The sequence below is a fragment of the Rosa rugosa genome, chromosome 1, assembly GCF_958449725.1.
Source record: "Rosa rugosa chromosome 1, drRosRugo1.1, whole genome shotgun sequence".
Taxonomy (NCBI): Eukaryota; Viridiplantae; Streptophyta; class Magnoliopsida; order Rosales; family Rosaceae; genus Rosa; species Rosa rugosa.
The window spans coordinates 30,418,638-30,431,751 of NC_084820.1; the positions used below are offsets into that span (position 1 = coordinate 30,418,638).

Sequence of the window (13,114 nt, forward strand, 5' to 3'; positions counted from 1 at the left end):
GCCATCCATGGCTGTGAACAAGGCACAACAACAATCACATCACTCATTACAAAGCTTAAAAGCTTATGGAATGAGAAAGATGCACTCTGTGCTTTCCCTCCTTGTAGTTGCGAGGCTGCTTCTCAGGTCAAAGATTACATCGAGACGCAGAAAACCATGAAGTTTTTGATGGGGCTAAATGAAGGCTATGTGCAGACCAGAAGTAACATTATTGGTATGGATCCTTTACAAACTCTTAATGAGGCTTATGCTATGGTCCTTCGTCAGGAGAAACAGGCAGAGGTATCCACCGGGAAAAACACACAGGCCTCAGAAGCTTCGGCATTTACTGTGAGGAAGTCTTCCCATGAAGTTCAGTTTATAGGAGGAGATACCAAATGGTGTGAAAAATGCAAAATGGACAACCACAATACCAAAAGCTGCAGGGCACACCTCAAGTGTTCGTATTGTGGCTTCAAAGGCCATATGTATGACTATTGCCACAAGAGAAAGAAAACATTGGCAGGAGAAGAAGGGAGCTCGAAAGCAAACTTTGTGGGAATGTCTAATGAAGGCAATGAAGACCTTACTGGTCTTCCTTTATCACAGAGTGAATGCAAGCAGGTGATGGGTTTTTTAAGCAAGATTAAGGCCGCAGCTAGCAAGACCAATGACGGCCATCAGTTGCTAGAGATGTTGAACACTACACAGCCATCCTCTACAAATTTTGTTGGTAACGTTCCTAATTTTGAAGAGATGTCAGGTAAAGCATTTGCTCTTACACAACACAATAAAGATGTGATTTGGATATTAGACAGTGAAGCTAGTGACCATATTGTATGTGATCCTATCCATCTTACGTCATCTCGGCCTGTCCATAATCATACAGTCAAATTACCTGATGGTACCATGTTGCAAGTCTCCCATATTGGGACTGTAGTCTTTTCCTCACATTTTATGCGGCATAATGTCCTCTACGTCCCATTGTTCTACTTAAACCTCATATCTATTAGCAAGCTTGCGTTGGATTCCTTTTATGTCACCATATTCATCAAACAAGTTTGTTTTATACAGGACCTTCAATTGGGGAGGATGATTGTGACGGGAGCTGAAAGTGAGGGACTCTACTGCCTCAATATGCCCAAGAAAGGAACGTGCAATGTGGTGAAGACCAAAACTCAAGACTTGTGGCATCAGCGACTCGGCCATCCTTCTAGCAAGGCGACTTCTTTGTTCCCTTTTATGAAAAATAAAACTTGTGATCTTAGTCACTGTTCTGTTTGTCATCTAGCTATGCAAACTAGACAGCCTTTTCCCTTAAGTTTTTCGACTAGTACTTCTTGTTTTGATTTAATTCATGTGGACATATGGGGTGGCTATCATGTACCATCCCTTTCTGGAGCTCAGTATTTCTTAACAATTGTTGATGATTATTCCAGGAGTACTTGGGCTTTCCTCATGCATCATAAGTCCAAAGCAAGAAATTTACTCATTCATTTTATCATTTTAGTTGAAACACAGTTTGGGAAAAGAGTCAAGATTGTTAGGAGTGATAATGGTCCCGACTTTAAGTGCGTCGAATTCTATTCTTCTAAGGGTATTTTACACCAAACGAGTTGCATTAATAAGCCTCAGCAAAATGGCATCGCTGAGCGTAAACACAGACACTTGTTAAACGTTGCTCGTGCACTTCTCTTTCAGTCACACTTGCCTAAACCTTTTTGGGGGGATGCCATATTGACCGCTGCTTACTTAATAAATAGGACACCAACACCACTCTTACAAGGGAAAACACCATTTGAGAAGTTGTTTCACAAACCACCGACCTATTCCCAGCTTCGTGTCTTTGGTTGTAAGTGTTTTGTTTCCACCCATCCGCTGCGACCTAGTAAATTTGACCCTCGTTCTACTGAATGTGTTTTTCTGGGTTATCCTCACAGTCAAAAGGGTTACAAGTTTTATAGCTTAAAAGACAAGAAAACATTAGTATCTCGGGATGTGATCTTTTTCGAAACTGAATTTCCTTATCTGGCTCGGACTCCCACATCTTTGACTCCTGATAACTCTCAGCCATTAAGTCACTTATTTCCTTCCTCATTTAATTCGTCCTGAACAGATCACCACCTCTCACCAAATCTTTTCGAATCTGAGTTTGATTCCAATCCCATCATGTCACCAGATCTTCCAGGATCACAATCTGATTCCAATCCTAACTCTCCAAATCTTCTAGGATCACAATCTGATTCCAATCATAACTCTTCCAATCCCATCACGTCACCAGATCTTCTAGGATCACAATCTGATTCCAATCCTAACTCTCCAAATCTTCCAGGATCACAATCTAATTTCAATCCTAACTCTCCCACTTCTTTCTACACGTTTCACCTACCACTCATTCTCCAATCATCTCAGACTCTTCCACTTCCCAAGAAGTCGCTCCACAACCACGACGGTCCACAAGAGCCACAAGAACGCCGACCACATTGCAAGGCTTTCACATTGAGGCAGCCCTTCCTTCTCGCCCTACACTGTCGTCCTCCACGAGCGAAGTTTAGCCTTTAGGTACTCCTCATTCCATTTCTCATGTCTTATCCTATGACAGACTTTCTACCACACACAAACCTTTTACTGTCAATCTTAGTCTAGAAAAGGAACCACATTTTTTTTTCTCAGGCCGTACTTGAACCAAAGTGGAGAGAAGCCATGAATCAAGAAATTCAAGCCCTGCAAGCAAATAAGACATGGAGTTTGGTACCACTTCCTCCCAACAAGAAACCAATTGGCTGTAAGTGGGTCTTTAAGATCAAACATAATCCTGATGGCACCGTGGAACGTTACAAGGCTCGTTTCGTTGCCAAAGGTTACAGTCAAGTTGCCGGAGTTGATTATCGAGAAACCTTTGCTCCTGTAGCCAAGCTCACCACAGTTCGCATCCTTCTCAATTTAGTAGCTTTGCAGGGTTGGCATCTCCACCAATTAGATGTCAACAATGCCTTTCTCAATGGTGACTTATATTAGGAGGTTTTCATGAAGCTACCTCCTGGTTTCGGACGAAAGGGGGAGCATAGAGTTTGTCAACTTCACAAATCACTGTATGGATTGAAACAAGCATCCCAACAATGGTTTTTGAAGCATTCTGCTGCTCTTAAGGCTGGTGGGTTTAGTCAATCCTGGTCAGACTATTCACTTTTCGTCCGAAATTACCAAGGAAGATTTACAGCCTTGTTAGTATATGTTGATGATGTCATAGTAACTGGGAACAACTTGGAGGACATCTTGAAGACGAAGCAATTTCTTGCAAGCAAGTTCAAGCTCAAAGACATGGGGCAGTTGAAATATTTTCTCGGCATTGAGGTAGCACGGTCTAAACAAGGTATTGTTTTGAGTCAGCGCAAATATGCACTTGAAGTTCTTGAGGATGCTGGTTTTCTAGGAGCTAAACCATCATGATTTCCCATTGATCAGAACTTGGTGTTACGGCAAGGTGAGGGAATATTGTTAAAGGATGTGTCTTGATATCGGCGATTGGTTGGAAGACTCATTTATCTTACAATCACTAGACCAGATCTTGTGTATGTAGTGCACATTTTGAGTCAATTCATGGACAAGCCTCGCCAACCTCACTTGGATGCAGCTTACAAAGTGTTGAGATATTTGAAACAGACCCCAGGTCAAGGGATATTACTGCCTTCCACCGGACAATTAGAAATAAAAGCTTACTGTGATGCAGATTGGGCGCGTTGCAAGGTCACTCGAAGATCTACTACCAGGTACTGTATTTTCTTAGGCAATGCACCAATTTCATGGAAGACTAAGAAGCAAGGAACTGTATCTCGTTCTAGTGCAGAGGCAGAGTACAGGTCTATAGCAACAACATGCTGCGAAATTACGTGGATTAGAAATCTGTTGAAGGACTTGAATGTTAATTACACACGTGCAGTCAGATTATTCTGTGACAATTAGGCCGCAATTTATATAGCATCAAATCCAGTTTATCATGAGCGAACGAAGCACATTGAAATCGATTGTCACGTTGTCCGGGAAAAGGTACAAAGAGGATTGGTTCAGATCGTTTATGTCAAAACATAGGAGCAGCCAGCCGACTTGTTCACTAAGCCGCTGAGTTCTAAACAGTTCACTGTTCTCTTGAGCAAGATAGGTGTAATCAACATACACTCTCTCAAATCCTACATGATCTAGAATACTTATTGTTAGGTGATTTGCTGTATCAAGTAGTTATTAACTAGATATGTATTACTATAGGGGATTAGCTGTATAAAACGTTGTAATCATTCATCAATTTGAATTAAGAAAACACTTCTTCACATTCTAAGAATTCTTTAGATTCAAATATCATATTGAAAGCGAATTAACATCGATCAAATTTGTAAAATTATTTGAATAGGAAAAGTTAACTTTAATTTTTGTTACAAGAAATCTTCCAGTAATTGATTATTTTGAGGTGAAAATTCGAAAATAGGAGGTTACCAAATGACATTCATCCCATCCGCCTCGTTGGGATTCCCCGCCCTTTTTTCTTTGGCAGCACAGCCCTGCTTCGTTAATCTTCTACTCTCCATCTATATTTCCTGAATCTTCTATCGTTGAAACTAGAGTTGATGAAGTAAATCAAAATCTGCGCTCTAGTTAAATTTCATTTTGATTGCCAGAACAAAAGATTAAATTTATGGTGCAGACTGACAGAGTACTTAATTTTCCTTCTTCCAATCAAGAGAGACTCTTGAAGTAAGAATTGAGAATTAACTTTTAATTTTGGCTGTTAGATCAAGGAAAAATGACGTGGCAATCCAAGATCTCTATTCTGGATTTATCCCCATTGGTTTATAACTTCCCCACTAGTTTGTTGTCCATTTTAACATTTTTATTACTAACAAATTACATATAAGTTATTGAAAAAATATGACTTAACAAATACATCCTTTAAAGATTGAATTAAACATATAAGGACTAAATCTTACAAATAAGGACAATGTGTTCTCCACTTGCCACATGTCATGAGTTAATTTACTTTTTTACCCTTAACTACTTCTTTTGACTTCTAATCCCTTTATAAGGATTAAATCTTACAAATAAGGACAATCTACTCTCACTTATCACATATCATAAATTAATTTACTTTTTTACCCTTAATTACTTATTTTGACTTCTAATCCCTTTATGTTACTTTTTTTTAATGAGAATAATCCATTTATGTTACTTTTTTTTTCCTGAAAATAATCCGTTTCTGTTACTTTTTTTCCTGAGAATAATCACTTTATGTTACATCTCAAAAGCAAAAAAAAAAAAAAAAAAAAGAATCTCTTCCTTTTACACTTTGCTAAGAGAGAATTTCAGAGCTATTCGTCAAACTTCTTTTTCTTCTTTATTGCTGAACGTGTCCTTGATTCAGTAGCAACTTCATTTGCAATAGCAGGAGCAGGAGCATGAGCATGAGCAGTAGCAGGATTCTTTTTCTTCTTTATTGCTGAACGTGTCCTTGGTTCAGTAGCAGCTTCATTTGCAATAGTAGTAGCAGGAGCAGGAGTAGTAGCAGAATTCTTTTACTTCTTTATTGCTGAACGTGTCCTTGGTTCAGTAGCAGCTTCATTTGCAATAGCAGTAGCAGTAGTAGTAGTAGTAGTAAGAGCAAGAGCAGGAGCAGTAGCAGTAGCAATAGCAAAAGTCGGAGTAGTAGCAGTAGCAATTAGATCTGTCAATCCATGAATGAAATTAAAAACATAGAAAATCACATTATTCCCACAACAAGATTACCAAACCAGTAGCAAGATCAACCTTTTGTACATACACACGGTAGCATAAAGTTCATCAGATCATCGTGTCCATAGAAAATTGCATTAGCCACTACATGTGGTATCCAAGAGGTAAATAATTGTTTTTAGGGCTAAATACTGTTTAGTCCTTGAACTTTTGACCATAAAACACTTCAGTCCCTAACCTTCTAATTTCACACGTTTAGTCCCTGTACTTCAAAATTTCATACCAATAGGTCCTTGCCGTCTAAAAGTCGCGGAAAAATGTCTATTATGTCCTCAGTTTTTTTTTTTAATTAATTAATTAAATTTTTTTTTTTTTGGAAAAGGAAATTTTTTTTCCCTTTCTTTCTTTCTGTTTGAAAATAAAGAATAAATAAAAAAAAGAGAAAGGAATAAATTTATTAAAAAAAAAAAGAACTGAGGGCATAATAGACATTTCGCCGTGACTTTTAGACTGCAAGGACCTATTGGTCTGAAATTTTGAAGTACAGGGACTAAACGTGTGAAATTAGAAGGTCAGGGACTGAAGTGTTTTATGGTCAAAAGCTCAAGGACTAAACAGTATTTAGTCCTAGTTTTTAGTTTGCCAAATGAAGTAGCAATGGGGTATTGGGTGCAAACCTGCACAATGATGCATAAAAACAGATAAAACTCGGTTCACCAAACAATAACTAGTCACCTAAGTTGCAGAACCGAATAAACAAGAGAAACGCTACCACAGAACCAGATATCTCAGAGCAAAACGAATCTAAGCATTGACTAGAGCACTGACCACAATATTTTTAGAAAAATGAAGTTGACCAATACCAAAACACACACACACACACACACATATGCGAAACGGAAAACATAGAGATGTATGAAATGTGGAAAGAAGATAATATGAGTACCTATGTCATTCTCTTCACTGATCATGGATTGCTTGAATATTGACTGATAGTTATTGGGCAATTTCAACAGAACACTCTCTTCAAGATGCTTCTCCAAATCAACAAGACACCTGTTACCACAGAGACACCAAACCAATGAATCCTTCATCTCGAGTAGTTGGTGGTCCATGAAATGGAAAAGGAAAATTACTGTTCATGTGACCAGCAAAAGAAGAACTTTGATTACCAATACTTTGATTCTGACTAATTTTAGATTTATCTCCTGACCTGCACCAAAACTTTGTTATGCGATCATTGCTACCACTACAAATCATATGATCAATAGGATGCCACTAGAGGTCCCACACACTATTATATTTACTGTTACTGTGTGCATTAGGAATTTCAACCTGGGAGTTTCATTCCCCACAAGCCAATGGAAAAGGGATCCATCACTACTCCCACTTACAAAATATTCTTCACTAAGAGGATGCCAAGCTAGAGCAATCACTTGGTTCTGATGCCCTCGGAAAGATTCAAGTTCCTTCATAGCCCTCATGTTGTAAAGCTTAATGACTTGATCCTTGGAAGCAGTTAGCAGCCAGTTACCATTTCGGTTCCACTTAACAGATAGCACTCAATTTTTGTGATCATAAAATGAACTGAGTTCTCTTCCTGACCTAGCGTCCCACACTTAGACAACACTATCTTTCCCACCCGAAGCTAGTAGAGACTTTGTGGGGTGCCAGTCAACACTCTTTGACATTCCAACCATGGCCGGTCAATGTCTACTCTTGTTGGAAATGTTCAAAATCCCAGATTTTAACAGTAGTATCATCCGAACATGAACAAAACTTCAAATTACTCCTACAGAAGCTCAAGTCAAGTCCCGAACCGATTCTTGGTGAACAGATTCATTGACAAGCACATCATTCATGTTACTCTTTAAATACCTGATTGTGCCTGCATCATCACCAGAGATCCAATCTTCATCATGAAAACTCCACGCCATAGACCTGATTGGATGATCATGAGCCTGAATCCTCAATTCTTGGTTAAATGACTGACCGTTCCAAAGAGTGAACTCCCCATTTTGGGAGCCTGTGACAAGACGCCTCCCAGAAGGTGTCCATAAAACTCAATTAATTGAAGAAGCATGGGCTTTGTAATTTGTTCAAGAGTGCACAAACTGTGCAGCAAATGGGTTATCTGAACAGGTAGCCGGCGGCAATGGATCGATTGGTTCCCTCGCATCACACTGCCACTTTCGATTTTGTGTATATCGGACGACAGAGCTGGTGTAATCAACTGTCCTTCTAAGCGAAACGGCAGCAGAAGATAGGAGTCAGTGGCAATGCCTGTAAATTGTGATGAAAGTCGAATATTTTGGTCATTTTTCATTAAATTTGGTAGTCAGACTTGCATCATTTGGCTTTTGGGCCTAGGCTCCTGTCCTTATTTGTATAAATCTTTTTTAAAGTGGGTTTTCTGTGTTTACATCTTTGGTCATGTGCTACTATGTAATTTTTTTTTTTTTTTTTTTTTTTGATATTTGAGGGAGAGTTTCTAATGAGAATCACTTAAATGAGGACTTCATGAAGATTTTGTAATCAACAGTTTGAGAGACCTACTTTTATTATTACATTACCCAAAATCAATCGCTAGATGTTTATGTATGCATGAATAGATCAGTTCTGATTTTTTTTTTTTTTTTTTGAAATAAGGACCGGTGCGGCTGCCCTCAAGCCTTCATTAATGAAACTGCAGAATACAATGGGGGGACATGGTGCCTAAACCCCAAGTTACAATTAGCATTGAGAGAACATCCCGAATAATAACAAGAGTCTCCACTAGACCTGTGTATTCTAACATGCACCAATTAGCGAAGAGTGCACTACTGGCTACTCTATTCGCTTTGACAAGGCGGTGACATAACGGAAAGATAACTCTATCATGAAAAAACATCATTACAAATAGCACAACTTTCCAACTATGTTGCCGCACGGAAATAAATCCGGCGACACATGGTTTCATCCTGCCACTAGGAGGATTCGTCCATTTGACGAAGCAATCAGAACGTCTCCTCACTAGGCCAGAAGGGTGCACACACAGTCTTGTAGCCTGACTCGCCCTACCACATGAAAATAGGGACTTATTCCAACTATGAAAACTGAAAAAATAAAATAAAACAAAACACTAAGACCAACAACTGCCCAAGACTAACCAAACAGTGGGCCTAGGCCCAAGCACTACTCAAGGAAGCAAGGAGACCCTGCCGGCCCACTGGATAAGCCCAGCCCAATTCTTGCATAGTCACCACCAACACACCACCCCTCATGCCGCACCGCCATCTCCGTCCGAACTCCCCCACCATCACGTCACCACCTCCCTTGCCCCAGCGAGAAGCCTCCCCCATCATGCTCATTAACCCACCACGATCCGAATTCAGTTGACCATAAGATCTGGACCAATGCAAGTTAAAAATGCCAGCGAAGAGGAGATCACCCAATCTGAGCCTTGCCTCCGCCAGTCTACCGCCACCAGACGACCCGAACCCGTGTCGCACCAGATTTCGAAACAAGAAATCCGACGCTGCCACGGATCCCACCGCCAAAACTACCGCCCTCACCCGCTTCACCCCCAACCCAGCGACAAACTTAGATCCCTATCTGATCTGCAGAACCAACCTGCAAGGATCGAGCCACAGCATCCCAACAAACCCATCTCTCTTGCTCCCTGCCACTGATTCCATCGATCCAGAAAGGAATCACCTAGATTGAGGAAGCCACGCTCACTCATCGACATCGCCCGTCCGACGACAACGTCAATGGATGTGCCGTCGGACGGAGGCAAGAAAATTTATCTCAAAACCTAGCGCGTGTAGGCGTGTCTCGAATACTCTAAAAATTTTCTTTTAAATTGCTAATTGTTAAGATATAGAACTAGATCAAATCAATGGACGAACCAAATTTGTCAAACCTGAACCGTTCATGTTCATAAATGATAAATCACAATTACGAATACCTTAACCATTTTTAATTTGGTTGAAAAAATGCAAAAATGATCTATACATGAATATCTAAACATCTAACGGTGGATTTGCAGAAATATGATCGAAAAGTGAGTCTCACAAGAAAGTCCTCATGTAGTACTAATTTTAGTGATCCTCATTAGAAGCTCTCCCTTATATTTGATCAGTCTCAAAAGGATTGATTATATTAATATGATTCTAAATTTGGGTTAGAATATTATAAGACGACTACTCCATGATGATAATATGAGCATGCACTGAGTAGTCTATGCTCAAAACAAAAACACTTCACCTTGTAGGTAATCTGTCTACTTGACTCCACATGCCTAGCACTCAATAAATCAAGCATTTCTATAAAAACTCCTAAATGAGCTTTCGTTAGAGCATCTTTAGCAATGCTAGCCATTTTTGAGTCAAATTTTAGCTAAAGTAGCTAAAAAGTCATTTTGGCTAGCCACTTTAGAAATACGTTTGCATCAATGCTCTCTATTTTAGCTAGTTTTGAATTTAGATTATTTTTTAAAATGAAGATTAAATGGTTTAAATATATTTACAAATTACATAAAATAACTCAAAATGAATGTTTTAAATTATAGAGAGCATCATCTCGCTCTCTATATTTAGGAGCCAGATAGCTAAAAGTTATAATAGAGAGCCATTTAGGAGTCTGGTGCAGCTACTAAAATATATAAAAAGCTAAACATGCTTTCCAAAATAGCTAAGAAGCCAAAATAGAGAGTCTGCTAAAGATGCTCTTAGCATATACAAAAGTAGAAAAGCAAGAACCATTATATTATAACAAAAGAAAGGCACACAGAATGCATAGATCAAGCTGAAACCCACTAAAAGTCACCAGAAAATGTAGGACTTACTATAAAAGCATAAATAAAAAGCAGTAGCCCAAGGCTCTACAGGACTAGCCCATCCCAGGTCCAGTCTCCACCCTCCCCGCAAACGTCATCCAAACCACCTGATGTCGACGTTGCCGCATGGTATCAACTTGGACTGAGATCCAAACTCATCACAATTCGCCATACACTGTCCCATGAACCTGTATCCACGACCTCTAGTGCTTTAGAACAGTTTGAAAACCCGACTTCGACAATCCCCTACCTTTCCTCTAAGTATAGCACTCCCAAAGAGGCACAAACCAAACGCTAAAAACAATTACCCATTCAGCAGCATCAACTGCACAACATCAACAAAGCCAAAGGCCAACACTGATTTTGGGACACCGCCAGATGAGGAAAACCTCGCAAAACTGAAGGTTGATCTAGGGCGCGTGCGATGCATTCTTTACTACCAGAGTATCAGAAACAAGGCTCATATTTTTTTCAACACTTCTTTGGTGTATGACTTTTACTTCTCTCTCCTTATCCAAAGAATAAAATTAAAATAAAAAAATTACTCAACGGTCTACTTTTTTCTCCCTTATTTTTTCCCATCACTTTACAAACTATGAATTTTTCCAATAAGGATGTTTTTTATGAACATTTTTTCGGTAAAGACAAAATATTGATGGTATAATCAATAAAATTCATGTTTATTGAGGGTTAATGAATTTTTTATTAGTTTTTTTTACTGAGAGTCAAGGGAAATGATAGAAAATGTCAAAATGACCTTGTCAAAATAGTAAGAAATTCTAAAGGACCCTACCTTAATTTTTACCCACAAGAGTGACAAGACCACCACAATGTAAGAAATATCAATATTTATAAAATTACCATCATATTTTTAATTTTTATTATCTACTAAAATGTCACTGTGTCTAAACAGCTATTTCCATTAACTGAAAAACTATTACCAACTGAACATAAAAAAATGGACTCTTGACCATTTACCCAATTAAGGCCTAACAAATGCCCATCTACTCTACTAAAATATCTGTATGCCCACTCACCCACTTTAAAGCTAAAATGACAATTTTAAATTAAGCACAATTAATAATTTACCATATATGCCACTGCCTCTCTCTCTTCCCCCCCCTAGCCTCTCTCTGTTCTCTTTCCTCTCTCTCAACAACCGCGTCGCTGACGTCGGTCTCAGGAACCTCGACATCCTCATCGGCCTTGAGAACCGCGTCAAATATACCGTCATCAAGGTCCTCAATGACGACTACAGCCTCTCGAGATCGGGATCTGTTGCCTTGATTCGATTTCGGAATCGCTTCCATAACTGCGAGAGTCTCGGCACCTACGTCGGCTGCAACGACGCCGTTTGGTGCTGCGACGTCGGGCTTGGTTCACCAGCGAGCCCACCTTAGTCAATTTTCCGGTCTGATTATTGTACCAGAGGTCCAAATTGCATATCAAAGTTGCAAAGTTCCGTTGCCGAGCTCTGTCAGGTTCTCGGACTCAGGCTTCTCTGCTTTTGATATGAAACTCTTGGTTCTAATAGATATTGACGAATCGTAGGGCCTTTGCGGCAACGATCCACGAGGAGGACTCTGACAATATCAACAGAAGCATTATTACCCATCTCAAGAAGTCATGGTCAGAACAAGTGGCATTTTGGAGTGTATAATATCGATCAGATCGGAAGAATTTGTAGAAAAAATGTCATGGAATGGAAAGGAAGGAGTTTAGTTGGGATTTGAGCTGACAGAGAAAAGTTGCAAAGTGAGAAAAAAACATGGCAGTGCAGGTATGGTTTGTTTATTCTAAGCTAGCTTGGGTATTGCACGTTGAGCAAGGATTAGTCATGGAAAATACATATGGGAAGGATTTTAGATAGATGGAATCTTTTCTTCTTTTTGATGTATGGCTGGTTGATCTTTTTGCCTTTGATCTTAGTTAGACGCCAATTTGGGATTGGCATATTTGGTATAATTCTTTTGTCCTCTAACATGAAGCTCAAGGGTCTACTATGTAAGCTCACATTTGCTTGTAACTCTTCGGGTTCGCTGCGGGTGATGTCTTATGCTCTTAAAATTTTTATTGAGAGTCAAATAAACATTAATCAAGAATATTTTCATTTTTCATTGATTATTGACCCTCAATAAAACTTTTATTGGGGAGTAATAAAACTGTTATTGTGGGGCAATAGACCTGTTATTGGGGGGCAAGAATATTATTATTGGGGAGCAATAAAACTTTTATTGGAGGGCAATAAAACTTTTATTGGGAAGCAATAAAAGTCTCCGGTGACCTTTCTTCTAAAAAAAAAGTCTCCGGCGATCTCTCCGGTGACCTATGAGATATCCGACGACCTCCGGGAAGGTTTCCGGCGTGATCAGATTCCGGCGGCCGGTGACCGGAGTCCGGTGAGTGGTAACGGGAGTCTGGTGAAGTCTCCCATGACTCTCTCTTTAAGTGACAAAGAGAGGGAGGGCAAAATTTGTCACGCCCCTGATTTTTAACACAACTAAAAATCGATATATAACCCCATAATTATACATGCGTGAACGTTCAGCCATCAATACCAAATACCTGGAAAATTTTTTCCCCTTATACAACATACAT

General features: G+C 39.4%; 1 pseudogene; it reads right to left on the reverse strand.

Moving 5' to 3' along the window:
* Window positions 1-5,336: 5,336 nt before the first annotated feature.
* Window positions 5,337-13,114, reverse strand: LOC133725899 (flowering time control protein FY-like; annotated as a pseudogene).